At 41.8% G+C, this 21579-nt stretch overlaps 1 protein-coding gene across 1 annotated transcript in view; it reads right to left on the bottom strand.

Annotated features, from left to right (window-relative positions):
• Positions 1-20260, bottom strand: part of svild (supervillin d) — a 109939-nt gene extending 89679 nt beyond the window's left edge. The window contains exon 1 of the mRNA XM_038991550.1: positions 19850-20260. The gene's annotated coding sequence lies outside the window, so the exon portion shown is untranslated. The remainder of the gene's footprint in view (positions 1-19849) is intronic.
• Between the last annotated feature and the right edge of the window lie 1319 nt (positions 20261-21579).

Raw genomic sequence — 21579 nt, 5'->3', positions numbered from 1 at the left:
ACTGCATATTCCTACTACTTGTCAGACAGAGAACTGATACTGTATACTGGTTGTTGGGGTGGGATTGGCATAGGGTGTGGGGAGTATGTGGGTGGCTTTTGACCATGTTATTGGATTACTCATGTCTTACTCATTGGTAGGAAGAAGTTTGGTCCAAATTGAATGTTGTATACTATATTTCTTGAATATTATCTGAATTCTATAAATTAGAAAAGGTCAAATTGGGTGCAATCATATTTGGGGACCTTATTCGATTTTTCTCATTCAATTCAGTCTGGTATGAGAATGGTAGCCTCTATCTGCAAAAGCAGGGTGTTTGCGGGAAGCTGAGTATCTTGGATATTGATCTGTGACTTAAAATCTTTGGTGTTACTTTCTACCATATGGGCATACAAATGTATAAGGGCAGGCTGAGCCGATGACCTCATTTCAAGATGGCTGCTACCTACATTACAGTTAGCGTTGTGACGCAATAACGAAATAAACGGGGAATATGTCGATACACACCGAAAGCCGGGACTCCACAGATCATGAGGATGTCTTATTTGTCTGCCTGTGACCTATCGTTATTGATCACCAGCCCCGAGAGTCAAAATGTTTATTTTACACAATGTTTTCAGCAAACATCTTACAAGGTAAGCTTCGATTTGGTCTGTATTTGAGCTATAGCTACATGGGGAGGGGGAATTACATTAATCCTTACATTGGTAGGAACACATCTAGCCTATTGCCAATGTTATTTGATGATGTATGACTTAAATGGCAACATCGAATATCCACCGAGTCTTCATCGACCTGGCCAAGGCTTTCGACTCTGTCAATCACCGCATTCTTATCGGCAGACTCAACAGCCTTGGTTTATCAAATGACTGCCTCACCTGGTTCACCAACTACATCCCAGACAGAGTTCAGTGTGTCAAATCGGAGGGCCTGCTGTCCGGACCTCTGGCAGTCTCTATGGGGGTACCACAGGGTTCAATTCTCGGGCCTACTCTTTTCTCAGTACATATCAACGATGTCGCTCTTGCTGCGGGTGATTCCCTGATCTACCTCTACGCAGACGTCACCATTCTGTATACATCTGGCCCTCCTTTGGGCACTGTGTTAACAAACCTCCAAATGAGCTTCAATGCCATACAACACTCCTTCCGTGGCCTCCATCTGTTCTTAAACGCTAGTAAAACTAAATGCATGCTTTTCAACCGTTCGCTGCCCGCATCCGCCCGCCCGCATCACTACTCTGGACAGTTCTGACCTAGAATATGTGGACAACTACAAATACCTAGGTGTCTGGCTAGACTGTAAACTCTCCTTCCAGACTCATATTAAACATCTCCAATCCAAAATTAAATCTAGAATCGGCTTCCTATTTCGCAACAAAGCCTCCTTCACTCACGCCGCCAAACATACCCTCGTAAAACTGACTATCCTACCGATCCTCGACTGCGGCACTGTCATTTACAAAATAGCCTCCAACACTCTACTCAGCAAATTGGATGCAGTCTATCACAGTGCCATCCGTTTTGTCACCAAAGCCCCACCACTGCGACCTGTATGCTCTTGTCGGCTGGCCCTCGCTACATATTCGTCGCCAGACCCACTGGCTCCAGGTCATCTATAAGTCTTTGCTAGGTAAAGCTCCGCCTCATCTCAACTCACTGGTCACGATAACAACACCCACCCGTAGCACGCACTCCAGCAGGTGTCTCTCACTGGTCATCCCCAAAGCCAACACCTACTTTGGCTGCCTTTCCTTCCAGTTCTCTGCTGCCAATGACTGGAATGAATTGCAAAAATTGAGACTTATATTTCCCTCACTAACTTTAAACATCAGCTATCGGAGCAGCTAACCGATCGCTGCAGCTGTACATAGCCCATCTGTAAATAGCCCATTCAATCTACCTACCTCATCCCCATATTGTTTTTATTTACTTTTCTGCTCTTTTCCACACCAGTATTTCTACTTGCACATCATCATCTGCATATCTATCACTCCAGTGTTATTTTGCTAAATTGTAATTACTTCGCTACTATGGCCTATTTATTGTAGCCAATGGGATAAGCTTTCCAGGGATATACAGTTGATCTGGGTGGGACAAAACAACGCCTAGAACCTTTAATGCGTAATGCAAACTATTGCTACCTGGCTCAGAGATGAGATGCACCGAGCACGCTACATTACATCGTAAACAGATTTCATCGCTTTAATTTCATCGCTTTAGCATAAAAGATGGCTTCTTATGGGGGAGAAAAAGTTAAAGAATATCGAACAGGAAGCTAAAAAGGCAGCAGCTATGAATAAACATACCGACATAGAACCTTTGAATAAAATACTGGTCGGACTTGGATGAGGGGAGCAATTTGGACAATGAGTGTTCCGCCTCAGCCGACGAAGATTGCTTTCTAGAAGGATTGGAACCACTTTTAGACCTGTAAGTAAATTATTTTCATGAATTTCCTGTATGTATATCGTTTTTAACAACTTGTCTGCTATTTGTGCTTTGGATTTGGTTTACATAGGCCTATGTAACAAGTCATTTCAATGTTATATAATTCCAAAGTAGTTATTTTCTATGTTTCATATTAGTTCACTGTTTGCTGTTCTGTTTCATCCTTGTAACTTGAGGCCACTAAACTCTCATGCCCATTCTTTACTACATTGTGTTACTGTTTCGATTGGGAGTGTGTGCTTCACACCTATGTGAGTCACTGTACAGATAAAGTTTAGACTTGGTGTTTTTACTTTACAGTAATGTCGTTTTGTAAATTTAGTCAACTGTAATTCCGTGTGTCTTACAACAATATATCCCTTTAGAGGATGCAGAGGATTTGGATGATGACATTTGGGAGCCACCCCTCCCCAGCAAGTGCCCCCGCCGGTCAAGGTCTTCACCCCCCACTGCTATGTCAGTCATCCCATCGGATGGTTCTGCATCCACTTTTGATAGACCTGTTGAAAAAGACAATAGGACAAATGGTGCCACAAGCCCCTAAGAAAATCTGTTTCCCCAAGACCAAGGTAAAGGTCATGACAAAGACAGCGGAGAGGGGGACCATACATTGGATCAGGACTAACAAGCTGCTTTTTGTGAAATGGAAGGACACTAGGGAAGTAACCATGCTCACCATACAGCATAAGGCATTCAACAACCATGTCTCAAGGAGGGTGAAAAAGGAAGAATGTAGTCCTTCACAGGAATGGGGACAATGGCAGCATGGGGGGTGTCGACCTGGTAGTAGCCTCCACAAGACCAGGAAGTGGTAGAATACTTTTTTTTACTACTTTGTGAACAATGCTGCAGTAAATGTTTTCATTCTCCACCAGCAGATGGAAGGCCAACCTTTTTGCTTTCGCCGAGAGCAGCTGGTTTTGGAAATGGTTGAATTGGGGGCTCAAAGCAACCTCACAACCATTACAATTCCCCCCCACTCAAGGTGAGTGCCACTATCCAACACACATGCCAAAAGGAACAACTGCAAGCATTGCACAAAACACAGGTGAGGGGGTTAAATGCCAGATCTCCTGTCCGAAATGCCAGTTCGCTGTGTGTTTCCTGGCAGAGAGGGACTGCTTCAAAGACTAATCACGAAATGCACAAGCTACAGTGAAAGTGAAATCTAATCATCTACACCTGGGATGTAAAACGAACACCATCGGTAAATAGTTCAGTTTATTTCTATTTTTGCACCCCTTTTAGTGAAGGACGTGTGTAAACAAGTTTGTGTATGATAAGAAATGTTTATATATCTTTATGTATATCTGTTGCTTTAATATTGTTTTGTAAACAGTTCATTTGTATGTGGGACCAATACATTGGATATGCCTGGGCTAAACGTTCAGGCACTTTGAAGAGGTTGAGAAAACACTTGGATAACCCCTGAATGTCCCGACACCACCACAAGGAATGTAGTTTTATAGTTAACAATAACTTTTAGGCACATCCACTGTGCAGAAATTACCACATTCGGAAACTTTGGAGGTTGAAAGGACACTTGAATGTACCCTGGATACTCTATAACACCAATGTTTGAGTGAGGCTGATAAAAAAATTGTTTTTATACTGAACAAATCACATTTAGGGATTGCAAATATGTAATATCACTGGAATTTTCTAATTTACAGACATATGCCACTTTGGAGAGGTTTAGGGACACTTGGAAACGTCCCGTAACCACACCTGACACAACTTACTAAAACATCTGCCCATTTCTAGTTGTTAGGTCTATCAATTCCATTTTTCTGATATCGTTCGCATGTTGTGGAAGCCATCTGATGCGTTTCCAGGTCTGGGCATCATTAATTCACTTATAACTTGTCAATGAAAGATAACTTAAAAAAAAAAAAAAAAAAAATGGTCTTGTGTATTCTGAACTACGTAACTTCTATCTTCTTCTTCTTATTATTATTATCTCCCAGATGTCTTCTTTCCAAAGATACCAAGTTTTGGCATGTCAGAATCATGTAATTACACATGAATAGCAGTTACTTTTGGGTATGTAAAAAAAAAAAAAGTTCAACTTAATTTCAGAGATCAAATATTTCAACAAAATAATGTTTCAGGAATGCTAATTGTTCCCAAACTACAGAAACGATTTCAGAACAATCGGAGATGGTGGGTGTCGAAAATGTCTTTCTTGTGCCTTTTGAAGTGGAACGACCCCATAGAGACATTCAAGCATAGGCTTCCTTCCCTTTGCACCCTGGGAAGAGCCAGTTAAACAAATCGCCAGCTCCTGACATTCACATTCTTCCTGAGGGAGGAGGGTGGAAACTTTTGTCCACAGTGAGAAAACCAGGTGCCAGTGTTCAGCTGCTGAAGACAGCAAGCAAACAGGCAAGGCCAGTAGTCTCTGTTATAAAAGTCTCTCACCCGTGGCAAGTCAAAGCGATTTGCCATCAAGTGCAAGCACCCACAGAGAGGAGAATAAAATGAGTGAGAGAAATAGGGTATGCCACTGAGATATTACAGTATCTTATGAAAAATATAGCCTTACCTTTTCCTGTAGGCTACACTATGCCTCTAGTTGAAAATAATGTTAAGGAAAAGGTGTCAAGCTAAGACCGGCAGACGCACATCTCCGGACAGCAGCAAAAGTGTGTGAGTTTCCTGCCCCGTTTCTAGCAGTGTGCGAATCCAGACGGGTCATGTGACCAGGCAGCGAGAGGAGACGAAGCTCAGTATGGGTCATCAGCCCGTAATCCAATAACGCTATCTGACATCTACATGTGCTAAGCAGCAGCTTAGGCCAAAACTATTTAACCAACCACAGGCGAAAAACTCCATAGGGGCGGGGCCATGGTGCCATGCATTTCCACCCCATACCGTAATAGACCGCATACTGGAAAACCAATGTGTTTCCCATTACAAAGCCATAGAGGCTGATGCTCATCGTATGGCAGTTTAAGGGCCCAGAGTGCCATCATCGGCAAAACGAGGGCTTAATTACAATTGCAGAAACTTTTAACACTAGTATCCACTCCTCCAAGAGGTTATTCTGCTAATAAAGAGCTTTAAAGGGAACGCTGACAGCTTGGGCGGGTTTTGCATGGCAGGCCCCTTTATTGATGTGACTCATCCCTTCCTTGTGCTTTAGTTGGTGGGAATAGAGAGGGTAAGGGAGAGGGGGGGGGGGGGGGTAAGGGAAGGGGGTGTTGTGGGGGCAGATTTTCTGTTTTGTGGGGCATGAGTCACCAGGGTGCCAAGAGGCTCTTGTCTGGTGATACCGGGGGGTGAGGAGGTTGAAAGGGGAGCGCAGGATGGGGTAAAAACAAGGTCTGAGGCAAATCGGTCAAACACAGACACACACACTCCTCCCCAGCCAGATCCCTTTAACCCACACAGTCCCACTGACTAACCAGCCACCCACTGTCTGCTGTTGACATAACAACCAAGCCTAGTCATGCCCCTCAACTCCATTTTGCCTTTATAACTGTAAAGTTATGTATATTTAAACTGACTGGGTTCTGTTGTATTTACTGATACAGTGAAAGCTTGTAGCTACACTGAAAAAGTGGGTTGCTTCCTTTAATTCCTCAGGAGTGCCTTTGAGAGACAATGGCTATTGTTTCCCAAATACACACTGTGGTAATGTGGTTTACACACGACACACCCAATAGGAAAGCACTGTTAAATTCTATTCTTCGATTTGTGCTCTGGTTTCTTAGTGATCCCCTTTGTCCCAGTCTTCCGGCTTTCTGTTTGCCTTAGTCAAACGTGAAGGAAATGAATTGAAAACAGACAAAAATATGTGGACCTGTATCTGCACAGCAGCACATAGACACTGTGCTGTAGACAAGGGTACAAAGTACCACACAGAAGTACGCAATACAGTGCATTACGACACACAGACGTCTTGCTGGCCTACAGAGCTTTCAGGAAGTATTCATACCCCTTGACTTATTACACTTTGTGTTACAACCTGCATTCAAAACATATTAAATATATATTTTTACTCACCCATCTACACACAATACCCCATAATGACAAAGTGAAGACATGTTTTTAGGAATGTTTGCAAATTTATTGAAAATGAAATACAGAAATCTAATTTACAAAAAGTATTCACACCCCTGAGTCAATACTTTGTAGAAGCACCTTTGGGAGCAATTACAGCTGAGTCTTTCTGGGTAAGTCTCTAAGAGCATTCCAAACCTGGACTGTGCAACATTTTCCCATTATTCTTTTCAAAATCCTTCAAGCTCTGTCACATTAGTTGTTGATCATTGCTAGACAACCATTTTCAGGTCTTTAAGTCAAAACTGTAACTCGGCCAATCAGGACCCCTCACGGTCTTCTTGGTAACCAACTCTGTAGATTTGGCCTTGCGTTTTAGGTTACTGTCCTGCTGAAAGGTGACATCTCCAAGTGTCTGGTGGTAAGCAGACAACCAGGTTTTCCTCTAGAATTTTGTCTGTGCTTATGGAATTATGTTATTCTGTACAAGCTTCCTTCTTTTCACTCTGTCAATTGAGTTAGTATTGTGGAGTAACTACAATATTGCTGATCCAATCCTCAGTTTTCTCCTATCATGGTGAAATCCCTGAGGGGTTTCCTCCCTCTCCGGCAACGGAGTTAGGAAGGACACCTGTATTGTTGTAGTGACTGGGTGTATTGATACACCAACCAAAGTGTAATTAATAACTTCACCATGCTCCAACGGATATTCAATGTCTGCTTTACCAATAGGGGCCCTACTTTGAGAGGCATTTGAAAACCTCCCTGGTCTTTGTGGTTGAATCTGTGTTTGAAATTCACTGCTCAACTGAGGGGCCTTGTGGAGTTCAGAGATGAGGTAGTCATTCAAATCATGTTAAACAGTAGTGCAAACTATGTTACTTGTTAAACAGATTTTTAATCCTTAACTTATTTGCCATAACATAGGGGTTATTTTTCATTTGTAAACATTTCTAAAAACCTAATTCCACTTTGGCATTATGCGGTATTGGGTGTAGGCCAGTGACAAAATCTAAATTTAATACATTTTAAATTAAGGCTGTAACACAACAAAATGTGGAAAAAGTCCAGGGTTGTGAATACTTTCTGAAGGCACTGTATTATCAAAGAGGAAGGGTGGTGTGTTTTTGTGTCCATTATCAGACTGACAGATCGGGAATTCCCCGTAACCGGCGCTCAGACAAACTCATACCATGCGTGGCGTGCCCAGCTGGACTGTTCTCAAAGGGCTACTGCAGCCAGAGTAGACACACAGGAAGTCTTTATGAGAGCAATGTAGTATCTTACTAACACACGTCCGCACCCTTCATCAAATAAACACCCTTTGTCCCAAAAAAAATTGCACTGGGTTACCTTGGCTTGAGTAGCCTTCAATGACTTATATAAACCCTGGATTGCTGATGTTGTGTACTGGCAAATGACAGGCTTTGAAACCACCGGTCAGCCATATTGGCACTCCCCAGAAGGAGCAGTCCTCCATAATAATGAAAGGAATTCTACAGTATTTCAATTAAAATGTTAAAGGACAAAATTACATGTATTTAACTAAATTTGTTGCTGTGGAGACAGTAACATTAGAACTTTCAAAAAAGTATACTTCAAGGAAAATGTTTTAATATATTTAAGTTCAGCTCACATAATATAATTAAAATATGCATTAAGGTGTTTAATATAATAAATGTGGCAAAAACAAATGTAGTAATGATTAATAAAATGTATTTCCATAGCTTCCAAAATATATATATATATTTTTACAATGGTGGGGGGAGTGCCAAGATGGAGGCGTGGTGGATTCAAAACAGAGCCCCGTCAGTCATCTACTGTACATACACATCCTTGGTAGCCTTCAACACTAAAATTGACAAACGAACTGACTCCTTACTCCAGTATGTTTTAAAAGTGTCAATCTATAAAAATAAAAATTTAAATTATATACAATGCGCTTCTTTGGATCACAGTGATATTGTTGATAAAAATGATATAAGCACTCTCCTGGTAGTGTTTCCCAAGAGCACCCCTTGGGGAAACTGCATTGCAGATTGGAAAAACTGACAGACTAAATTGGAAAGGTGGTTACTCTAGGATATCAAAAAAGAGACCACGTTAAAATGCTCTCTATGTGGAAACCGTCAAAATAGCTTACGTCAATGCAACAGTCTCAGGTTAGATGTAGAGGAATGTCACTTTACAGCCTCAGTCTGGCCTACTGTAGAGGACAAAGACATCCAGACAGAGAGGGAGAGAGAGGAAAGGAAGGAAGAAAGAGGCGGATAGTGGCGGGGGGGGGGACATAGCGAGGTGGAATGATTCATCCAGCCTATCCAACTCATGGGGTCTCGGGGCATCCACCAGACACCATCTGGACTGCTGGAACTCTAACGAGGGGTCGCCGTTAGGGGGTCTTCTGTACAGGCAGAGGGGGATGGGTTAGTAAATCCCAGAGATACAGTACATCAGATTTTAACCCTTCTGGACAACGCACCAAAATCAGCTAGCCTACTTTCTACTTGATAGCCTACTTTGCAGTTGATGGGTTAGGGCCCAGAGATACAGTAAAACAAACAGAACTTTTATGGGACCAGGCCTAACAGTTGACTTTTATAAAACAAAACGCTACAAAATCAACCACAGCTCAACTACATGCTAAAGGAAGGAATTACCAGATGTGGGATTAACAGTTAATTCCCATTGAAACACAAACAAAACCAGATAGTTCATATTTAGCAAGTAGGCTATGTAGAAACTGGAAACATACGTAGGCTGATGCAGGAGTTTCTCCTGTAATGTGAGATTTCCTGAATGGAAATAAAAGGGTCTATCATTTGCATCGCCACCAGAGCTACGTCAGAGTTTGTGCCCTCTTATGAAAAGTTTATGATGATGATTGGCTGGATAATGACCCAAGTATGAATGAGAGGCCAATTAGATGAAGTGGACATTCTGTCCAGTCGACTACAATGTTTTTTCAAGTGTCATGTATGGACTGCAGTACTTCAACAGAGAACAATCCAGAGACCCAAACAAGGCTTTTACTATGACTCCATATGCAGTCAGACCCTGGCACATTAGTCTTAGTGTCGCTCGTTGTATCGGAAATGCTGTCCAGATATATACACTTCAAATCATAGTTGGACTGATTGTCAACATATGCTCAATGTCACTGTCATCAATTACTGAATTCACACACTTCACATATACTAAATCACAGGCCAAATTAGCTTATCTTCTTTTTGAGAGAGTGGCCGCTTTACAATGTCCACAAACTACTAGCGAGATTTACAAATATGTCTTAGAGGAGATTAGCCTCCTGGCTAACCCAAGCACCCTTCCCCTGGGAGTTCCTATTGCTCATATTGTCACATCCCCTCCACTCACTGTAAATATTTACAGAGTGAAACTGCCTGCCGAGACGGCCATTATGGTTCCCCACCCCCGTTGACTGCTGAGGAAAAAGGATGGGTCGGGGGATTTGTTTAAAAGGTCGCAGTTAGACCATTTTCTTTAAATTTTGCAGTCGAACAATATACAATGTATTCCTATGTAATATATCAAGGCAATTAAATTAGGTTTTGGGCTCATTTAAGCCCCTCACAATCCAGTTGCATATGATTACTCAAACATTCTCAAAGTGCCTACTGACTATTGAATATCCAGTGGGCACTTGTTTCTGAACTATCAAGTAATGCAGGCATAACCAGGGTTATTGATTTCGACTGTATTGTATTGAATCGACTGTTCTCGGACTGAACAGTCAAGTATAAGTGCCGTTCAGAATAAAAAATGATTCTGATCTTCCTGTGGCCATCCACAACTTTAAACGTATTGCACGTACAATATAGTATGCTTTTATAACATGCAGTGCATTCGGAAAGTTCTCAGACCCCTTGACTTTTACATTTTGTTACAGCATCATTCTAAAATGGATACAATTAATTTTTCCTTCATCAATCTACACACAATACCCCATAATGACAAAGCAAAAACAGGTCTTTAGAAAATATTTGCTAATTTATAACAAATATTTTTAAAAGGAAATATCACTTTTTCTCCTGAGCGCTCAGGACCTCCACCCCCCAGTCTAAGGTTTGCCTTCCAACATGACGACGACCATAAGCACACAGCCAAGACATAGCAGGGGGGGGGGGGGCTTCGGGACAAGTCTCAATGTCCTTGAGTGGCCCAGCCAAAGCATGGACTTGAACCCCATCAAACATCTCTAGAGACCTGAAAATAGCTGTGCAGCGACGCTCCCCATTCAACCTGACAGAGCTTGAGAGGATCTGCAGAGAATAATGGGAGAAATTGCACACTCCCACTAAAGTCTAGGGAGTGTGCAATTTGCATTCTGACTGCAGGAATGTCCACCAGAGCTGTTGCCAGAGAATTGAATGTTAATTTCTCTACCACAAGCCGCCTCCAACGCTGTTTCAGAGTATTTAGCAATACGTCCAACGGGCCTCATAACCGCAGACCACGTGTAACCACTCCAGGACCTCCACATTCGGCTTCTTCACCTGCGGGATCGTGACCAAGCTTGTACCATCATACCCAAGAAGAGTCGGGGCTGCAATCGCTGCCAAAGGTGCTTCAAAGTACTGAGTAAAGGGTCTGAATCCTTATGTAAATGTGATCTGTTTTTTATTTAATACATTTGCAAACATTTCTGAAAACCTTTTTTTACTTTGTCATTATGGGGTATTGTGTGTAGATTGATGAGGTGGGGAAAACAATTTAATCCATTTTAGAATAAGGCTGTATTGTAACAAAATGTGGAAAATGTCAACAGGTCTGAATACTTTCTGAATGCATTGAACAAAAATATAAACGAAACATGTAAAGTGTTAGTCCATGTTTCATGAGCTGAAATAAAAGATCCCAGAATTGTTTCATATGCACAAAATCTTGTCTCAAATGTTGTCCACCAATTTGATTACATCCCTGTTAGTGAACATTTTGCCTTGGCCAATATAATCCATCCACCTGACAGGTGTTGCATATCAAGAAGCTGATTAAACAGCATGATCATTACACAGGTGCACCTTGAGCTGGGGACAAAAGGGCACTAATATGTGCCGTTGTCACAACACAACGCCATAGATGACTCAAATCTAGGGAGTGTGCAATTTGCATTCTGACGCAGGAATATCCACCAGAGCTGTTGCCAGAGAATTGAATGTTCATTTATCTACCACAAGCCACCTCCAACTGTTTCAGAGTATTTGGCAATACGTCCAACGGGCCTCATAACAGCAGACCACGTGTAACCACTCCAGGACCTCCACATTCGGCTTCTTCACCTGCGGGATCGTGACCCAGACAGTTGATGATACTGAGTAGTATATTGGTCGGTAATAAAGCCTGATTGACTGGGCCTGGCTCCCCAGTGGGTGGGCCTAGATCACAAGTAGATGGGGCCTACATCCTCCCAGGCACACTCACGGCTACGCCCCTGCACAGTTATGTGAAATCCATAGATTAGGGCCTAATGAATTTATTACAATTAACTGTTCCTTACATGAACTTTAACTCAGTAAAATCTTTGAAATTGTTGCATGTTGCACTTATATTTTTGTTCAGTATAGTTACTAGATATTCAACCTTGACATCATACTTGCATCAATGTAGGTACACTAATAGCCCTTCAGCCTGATGGCAATGGATCAAAGCCAGCCAATGTTTATGTCAGGTGTCATTAGGGTTGCACATTTTGGGGAATAGTCAGAGGTGAAAATGTTGTGGAAATATATTTGAATTAATGGAAATACACACAAATTAATATTAATACCATTTAAAATGTAGATGTTTTTTTGCATTGGATATATTTACCATATCATATGGAGACAGAACAATTTAGTTACAAATTGAACTTGAATAAAATGAGTTAACTTCACATGGGATGATTCCCCTGAACACCAAAAGAAAGGGAATATTGAATGATCCCCAAGGATCCATCGCATCTCCCAAAAACGTTTAACATACATCTGTAAAATGATAGTCTAGGAAGTAAAGCTTTGGTCGTCTTCCTCTCAGGCTTCCATGTCTTCTCCCTGGACCTCGTCAATGTCCACCTCTTGAACATCAGACTCTGAGGCCTCATCTTCACTGTCATTTCTGCAAGCAGAGTCTGAACATCAGACAGGATGGCATTGTCTCCCTCAATCCGTGCAATGGCTACTGCTATAGGTTTCAGGAATTTCAGGCTGCTTACCACTCTCACCCAAAATACATCCAGGAGGATCCTCTTGATGGGGCTGTCCATATCAGCAGACTGTAATATTGCCATTTCTTGGAGAGACTCCTTCCCCTCCAGGAGACTGTCAAACATGATGACAACACCACCCCAACGGGTGTTGCTGGGTAGCTTCAATGTGGTGCTCTTATTCTTCTCACTTTACTTGGTGAGGAAGATTGCTGCTATAACATGATGACCCTTCACATACCTAACCATTTCCTTGGCCCTCTTGTAAAGTGTATCCATTGTTTTCAGTGCCATGATGTCCTTGAGGAGCAGATTCAATGCATGAGCAGCACAGCCAATGGGTGAGATGTGAGGGTAGGACTCCTCCATGTTAGACCAAGCAGCCTTCATGTTTGCAGCATTGTCTGTCACCAGTGAAAATACCTTCTGTGGTCCAAGGTCATTGATGACTGCCTTCAGCTCATCTGCAATGTAGAGACCGGTGTGTCTGTTGTCCCTTGTGTCTGTGCTCTTGTAGAATACTGGTTGAGATGTGGAGATGTAGTTAATTATTCCTTCCCCACTAACATTCGACCACCCATCAGAGATGATTGCAATACAGTCTGCTTTCTCTATGATTTGCTAGACCTTCACTTGAACTCTGCATCCAGCAAATGAGTAGAACAAGCATGTCTGGTTGGAGGGGTGTATGCTGGGCGAAGAACATTCTGAAATCTCTTCCAATGCACATTGCCTGTGAGCATCAGAGGTTAACCAGTTGCTTCACGTGCGCGAGCATTGCAAAATAATTTTATTGCGCGCGCCAACGAGCGTCTGCATTGCCAAGCGTTAAAATAGAAGTCAGTTCTATTGACGCAGATCGCGCTGCAAGTCCTGCCTCTCCCATCTCCTCATAGCTTTTATAGAAGCAGATAACCAATGAGGAGATGGCATGTGGGTATGTGACTGAAAGACAAGGTCAGTGGCAGTAATGCACCTAATTTATGAAAGTTGCCAATCACAATATAAAGTCCAGAGAAGAAAAAGCCTGTAAGGAGAAGAGATGACTAGAAACGATTCGGTTGACCATTTCATGTGTGGATTAATTGGTGAGTAGAGGACCTTGTGCATTTCAGGTAAAATAACAACTCAATGTTTATATCCCTAGACAAATTAGCTAGCAACAGCAAGCTAGCTAAATAGGACAAATTAGCTAGCAAGTGCAAGCTACCTAGCTAAATTGACATAAATGTTTAATGCTTTTCGACCTGTCCCCAAATTAATATAATTGGTTTAGAGTTTGTTTTGATATTTTAACCTGCGTGTCGTGATCGCGTTTGGTGTGGGGAGACGAAATACATTTATGCACGATGGCGCACGCGCGCAGCCGGTTTGGGTTCCGTGTAAGGTGTCTGATTCATCATTTTCACCTCGAATAGAAGTAGAGGGACTTTTGTCAGAGGTTGCTTGTTGTGAGCGCTGAGGGAACTTTATGCACTTGGCCAGATGATTCTGCATCTTTGTTGCATTCTTCACATACATCAGATAGTGGCATTTTCCTGTAAAATATTAACTTTTTTACAATTTTAAGTTTAATTCCACATACAGATAAATAGTTAAGCAGTTAGATTAAACAACTCCTTCATAAGATAAATGTTTTAAAATGAAACATGTATGGAAACATGTATGGAAACAGGTGAATTAACACTCATTTAGCAGGCTCAAGCAAGCTAAAACCCACATGGTAGCAAAAACTAACTAGCAGAAAAAAAATTCAAGTTGTAAATGATTTAAAACACACTTTGCTGTAGACTACTATTTACTAGTTGACAAAAAAAATCATGCATGCCATATAAAATATTCACCCCACCCAATATTGTAATCAAAACTTACCAGAAAGCATGTAGTCCTTGTCTCAGACAGTGTAGTAATGTGGGCTCAATAGCATCTCATTAGTGTGCAAGATCTTCAGAATCAGCTGTACATGTGATGGAAGAGTGCACTGCACATGTGAAGGAAGAATTCACTGTGCATGCAGAGGGTTGCAATTCCATTGAATTGGGGATAATTTAATCAAAATATGCCACAAGACCTAGAATTGCCTTGTGTATGCCACAAAAAAGGTCCACTTATAAGCTAACTTTTTTTTATGAATTTAAGCAAAATTCCCCAAATTCCAGGGCTTAACTTCCCATGTAAATGTTCCGACCCTTTGCAACCTTGTGTCATACAATGTGAATGAAGGATATTAGTGGATGAGGTTAGACAGGTTTAATCTCCCAAAGGAGAGGTGTTAACTTCATCTAGTGTCCTCACAAAAACCAATTTTTTTTTACATTGTCTGTCAGGGACCGGAATGTTAGCAGTGTCAATAGCAATATGGCTTGAGCAACAAGTCAACCCCATTGCAAAGTGAGGGCTGTCAACATCAAACAAATTCAATACCCCCTTATCTAAGCGGAGCACTTCAGGTGTGCCAAACCAAGCTTTATCCAACATAGGGCTCTCCAGCCACCCTCATCCTCTCTATTCCCCCGTTTGTTGAGTGACAGATACCTGCGTACGCAACCCAACCTCACCCAGGACCACAGTCACACGTTCAGCTGAGTGATGATGACACTTACCACTTAACTGCCAAACAATGCAGTCAATGTCACCTTGTTTGGAGTCTCCATGCCATTTATATGGTCAAAATAAAAGGATGGGTAAAACAGAGAAACAAAGTCTGAGAAAACGAGTGCTGCTCCCTGCTTGGGAAATGCTCCGCTGTTTGAGCTGGAATGTTCTCTCTGGGGCAGCATGTCTTTATGAAATTGTGGCCTTGTATGCGCATGTACTAGGTCTTTTTTTTTTTTTTACCCAAACACAATGTGGTATATCAAGACACCCATCAACATTCTTCTCCCCTTCTTGCTTAACTCCAGCCGATGGTTGGGTATGATATGGCCGGAAGGCCTGTTGTGACATAACTAGTACTGTCAGAGAGGTCTACTTTACCCATGATAAAAATGAGTCTGCCTCAAATACCATTACATCCACAGTGTAGCTACAAAACGACCAACAGTCTGAGTAAAAATAAGAATTGTAATAGCAGTGTGATAAAGGCAGTTTAGTAATAGAACAATTTGCAGATATGTGCACCACGTCATTGCACCCCCTCTCGCTCGTCTGTGTGTGATTCTTACTAGCGGTCACTCAAACGGCGAGGGGCTGAATCTCATCGGCTAGAACTCAAATGTCTAGGGGGCTGGCCTATGTGGGGAGATGTCGGTAAAATGCCACAGCACAGCTTCCATAAAACAGTTGCTTTCAAACTTGGGATTTTGTGGCTAATTGAGATGAGAGTAATTCAGCATGTATGAACTACACACAGGCACATCCAGCCCAAAGCAATGCATACCTTTAACTACAGCATCATGATGACATAACACACAAGTGCTTGACAGCAATTTACTGCACAAAACCAGCCTAACTCCTGCACACACATTGTGCACAGTACTCTCTCTCACACACACACACACTACACTTACTTGTACCTTGTTTCACACAGTTTGCATGGAGCTGCTATATGGACAGATAATGCCTTGATTCCAAAATAATATTTTGCCAACTAAGCTCATGCCTCATTCCATTTGGAACTCAAACTTTCACTCCTATGGCAAAATGGCTGCCATAAGTTACATCTTACTACTACAGTATGAAACAACTAGGCCTACAGCACATTCTTGTTCCGTTTTATCTTTAGCTTCTTTAACTTTGATTTCACAGGTGTGTTTAAGAACACTTCCCCTGCTTGCTCGTTCGCAGTCATTGTTTGCAGAGATTTTGTCTCTGCCTTGCTTTGAGGAGAACCCAGGCTCTCCAAGACTCCCAAGTATACGCTCTGTCAACCAAAACACTTAGGGTAGTTTTCTGGGCACACCGCCAAGGCCAATACAGTGGGTGGAACAAGAATAGAGGTAGCTTTTATGACGTCGAGCTCATTCAGTGTATGGCCTCCATTCAACAGTGCGGTGCGTGAATGACATTCACATTCAATGGAGCACTGGTCTAGCAGCTGTTAAGAAGAGTTGGCACTTGACAGTATTGATACAAAAGCAGAATACATGGAATAGTGGCGTGAGAAGTTTTAAGACCAATTGGCCACATACTAATGATGTGTTATTCAGTTGATTGCAGTTGCAGATACTTTCACAATATTGTGAAATATTACTTACTCAATGCATTGAGTATCTGATAGATTGACTGTTCTGGGTGTAGAAAACACTGAACTGTTCTGGGTGTAGAAAACACTGAACTAGATCTACATCTCCACAGTAGGCTACCTGATATAGTCTTACTAGCATGGGAACTAAACAAAGAAGGAAGCCACAAGGACTCACAAATCTCCAGACTATGTAAATATGTTACAACATTAAGCACAGGTGAAATTGCCAAGGGGGATGGGGGGGGGGGGGGCATGTTAGCATATGAACACTTCAAAAGCAAAAGGGCAGAATGTTTAGAATTGCATGAAATGAGTTTTAAAACATGACACAAGTGTCAGTCTTTATCTATGGTATATGTAGGGACTGGGCATACAGTAGGCAAACTAACTATAATATAACTCAGTCTTCATCTTTTGTGTGTTCTTGTTCTAAATATGCATGTGTGCATCATTATAATACAACTCAGCTTTCATCTTCTGTGTCTTCGTAATATTTGCCTTGAAATACCTCCATTAGTGATCGTGGCGACTTATCCTTCCACTTATACTGTGTTTTCAAAATATCCCTCCATATAACCCTCAAGAAAAGGCATAAGTCATGTCAAACTGGATGTGTCACCGCAACCTTAAAGGTCCTAAATGAAGTCACGATTGCCCTTGATTGTAAGCAATGTTGTGCTGCTATTTTTATTGACTTGGCCAAAGCTTTTGATACGGTAGACCAGGTATTCCAAAACTGGGGAAGTGGTACGCAAATAAAAATGTGAAGGACATTTTATTTTATTAATTCACATTTTCAAACAGTACATTTATAATTTCCAACGTGGCTATACATTTGGGTGAGGTTTTTTTTTTGGGGGGGGGGGGGGGGGGGCTGAGTAGCCTTGGTTTAATTGTATTTTTGGCGGTGAAACATCTAGTGTCCGGCGAAAAAACAACACAATGTCAAATACATGTAGCCTAGTCAAATAATTAACATCCAATCACATTAACCATTAATCTCTCGTGGGAAACCTTCACCCTTGCGCAGACATTAAGAAACGAAACATGACCATTTGAAAAATAAGTCACGGGAGTTTGAGCCAGAATAAAGATGACTGTCGAGTAGTAAGACATGTATAAAAGCAACAGATAACATTAATAAGAAGGGGCTAGAAACATCTTATATAGTGAGCTACCAAGTAGCTAGTACAGGCAAGTCCCATACTATTGTGGAGGCCTTCATTCTTCCTGCTGCCGTGGATATGGCTGGGACAATGCTGCGGGAGAAGGCCAAAAACTATACAGACAATGACTTCATCAAACAACACTGTTTCACAACGCATCAGTGACACGGCAGGAGATGTTTTGAAACAATTACTGCTTTGCATACAAGCCAGTGAATTATATACATTACAGCTGGATGAGTCAACAGACGTGGCGGGCCTGGCACAGCTCCTGGTATATTCCCGTTACATTTATGGGGGGGGACATCCTCTTCTGCAAACCAGGACAACATGAGAGGATATTTTTAAAGTACTGGACCGCTTTGTGACATCAAATAGACTTTGATGGTCAAGTTGAGTTGGTATCTGTACTGATGGCGCAAAAGCCATGACAGGGAGACATAGTGGAGTGGTAATGCGCGTGCAAGCAGTTGCTCCCGACGTCACTCGGGTACACTGCAGCATCCACCGACAGGCTCTTGCTGCCAAGGGAATGCCTGACAGCTTGAAAGATGTTTTGGACACTACAGCAAAAATTGGTTAAAGCAAGGCCCCTGAACTCTCGTGTATTTTCTGCATTATGCAATACAGGCAGCGACCATGTAACGCTTTAAAAACATACAGAAGTGTGCTGGTTAACAAGGGGCAAAGTATTGACACGTTTCTTTAAATTGAAAGACGAGCTTAAAGTTTTTACTGACCATAATTTTCATTTGTCTGACTACTTGCATGATGACGAGTTCCTCACACAATGTTTTTTCTCACCCGAATGATCTGAATCTAGGATTACAGGGACTCTCCGCAACTATATTCAATGTCAGGGACAAAATTGAGGCTATGATTAAGAAATTGTAGCTCTTCTCTGTCTGCATTAACAAGGACAACACACAGGTCTTTCCATTATTGTATGATTTTTTGTGTGCAAATAAATTCAAGCTTATGGACAATGTCAAATGTGATATAGCGAAGCACCTGGGTGAGCTGGGTGCTCAATTACGCAGGTATTTTCCCAAAACTGACGACACTGTTTGTACCATGTTTGTACCATGTTTTGTGCTTGTACCATGTTGTTGTCATGTTGTGTTTTCATGTGTTGCTGCCATGCTGTTGTTGTCTTAGTTCTCTCCTCATGATGTGTGTTTTGTCCTATATTTTTAATCCCAGCCCCCATCCTTCTGGTAGGCCGTCATTGTAAATAAGAATTTGTTCTTAACTGACTTGCCTGACTTAACTGACTAGTTAAGTAAAGGTTCATTAAATGTTTTTTTCTAAACTGTAGAATTGTAGGAAATTCATTATAAAATGTTACTACAAAAAAAATAGGTGGAGGAGCCCTGGACCCATTACTGTTCATCCCTCCCACCATCTACACCACAATTTTGCCCTTAACATCAATCTGAGTGAGCAGTTGATCTTTGAGCGTAACACAAAATACACACACCCACCTATATATACAGATCAGCTAAGTAGGCTACAGCACTAGGCCTACCTCCCTGAAAAATCTATGCAGACAACTTGTCTTTCAGGCAATTGAATGACATCTTTCAATATCACAGAACAGTTACTAGAACATAACTGGCAACATTAAGAAACACTAAATTACCGTGCAGTGTTTGTAGTCATGTAATTTGGTGACGTGTTTTTGATTGGAAAATGGCAAATGTAATTATAGAAAAATGGTTTACAATGAAGGAAAATGACTAACTCAATTAATGTACGGCGTGAAATGTGTATATATTCATTCATGAAACCCGCGCGTAACTTCAAAACAGATAAATTGCTACATAATATCTAGCCTACATACCTGTTTTTCAATTGGAGAACAGCCAACGGAAGGATTGGCTATCGTCAACAAACCACATTCCCCTTCTGCTGCAGTTTGTTGAACGAGTTACCAGACGGCCAGGTGGGTTGTCTTTCGAATTTAATTCACGAAAGGAAGCTTGCAAGCTTGCGAAGCAAAATTTCAGGATTTAAACTTCCAAGTCCACTGAAACTGTAGCTAGAGCGAATGAAAATGCAATGCAAATGCCGTTTTGTCCAACAGCGGGAGGCAACAGGCTTCAACTGTTGTTAACTAAATCCTACGACGATATCCTACATATAGGATAGTGGCTTTCCCACAGTAACTTGCAAGTGTTGATGAGAAACTCCAAATACACAACCACATCGGGTGCTAAAAGCCTACCCAGTGCCCTACGATTTTGAAGTGCTGTGTGTATTTTACTTTCCAATAGCTTCAAAACTTGAAAGCCCGCCCACTCCTGCTGTTCGCGTATAAGCCACTACATCTTCTACCTCTTCTTCTATGGTATATTGGCGATCGCACAATTTTATGTGCATCCTGCCACCTACTGTGCGGGGTGGAAACAGGATTCCCCAAAATTGAATAAAATACACAAAAAAACCGACCAAAGGAATAAATAAATAAACGAACCTGGGAGGGAACCTCCACTACCATATATTCACTAGCATCACTTGTTTTCTCAATTATTTTAATCGCCTCCGCATAAGAGATTCAATTGATCGCTCTAACTTTCGCCACCTCAATGTCCTTCACCCTGACAGGGCACTCCAGGAACTCAGGATCATGATTCCCACCACAATTGCAATACTGGCGTCCTTCTACACACCGTTCTTCAATATACTCTGTCCGTCTGCACACACTTTAAACTTGGCTAAATCCTTTACAATTCTTAAACTGCAATGGTTTGGGGACGAAAGCTCTTACAGCGTATCTTACATAACCAAGCTTTACATGCGTAGGTATTTGCTCTTTGTCAAAAAACAACAGGACTGACAGACGTTCTTATTTTTCTCCACTCACCCAACAGGTCAGACGCATGGCACTAACTACACCAGGAATTTTCTTCAGGTATTCAACCTGAACATCCGTCGTCACTCCTGAGATGACTCCTTTGGCGGGTGCTCTACTCCCAAGTTCAAAACACAAAACTTCTGTTGTTTGGATTCTTTTGAGGCTCACTGCAATCTTCCTTTGTTCTTCAGAAATACAATGAATCCGAATAAGACCACTCCTGGTCACTCTGAGAGACTCCACTTTTCCCAGTGCATACTTCACCATTTCCAACACCTCAAACGGGTTTCCCACATATGCATCCTTACTCAACAAACGCATCCCAACAATAAGAGATTCATTATCATTCATACACGCATCCTCCACTCCAATTTTAGCCAATTTCCTTTTTGTTCCAGTTTTCGCTACTACTGTTGTCCATACAGAACATTCGTCTTCACCAACTTTGCTCGACGCGCTGCTTGATTCGAACTCAGCATCCACTTCTGCCATAGAAATTCTCTATGATGCAACTTCAAGTTGAATCAGTTGAAAGAGGCCAATCAAGTCAGAATATTGCGTCAAAGAGTGCTTGCTAGCCTATCAAGTATGCTTATGTGATTTTGTGTAACATGATGCACCAGTCCTGTCTTTTTTCAAGCTTTATACTCTCTCTCTTCCTCTCTCCTCTCTCAAACACACACACACACACACACACACACACACACACACACACA

Source organism: Salvelinus namaycush, chromosome 4, assembly GCF_016432855.1.
Source record: "Salvelinus namaycush isolate Seneca chromosome 4, SaNama_1.0, whole genome shotgun sequence".
Classification (NCBI taxonomy): Eukaryota; Metazoa; Chordata; class Actinopteri; order Salmoniformes; family Salmonidae; genus Salvelinus; species Salvelinus namaycush.
Note: the sequence above shows the minus strand (reverse complement) of the source record. Positions and strands in the feature narration are given on the sequence as shown.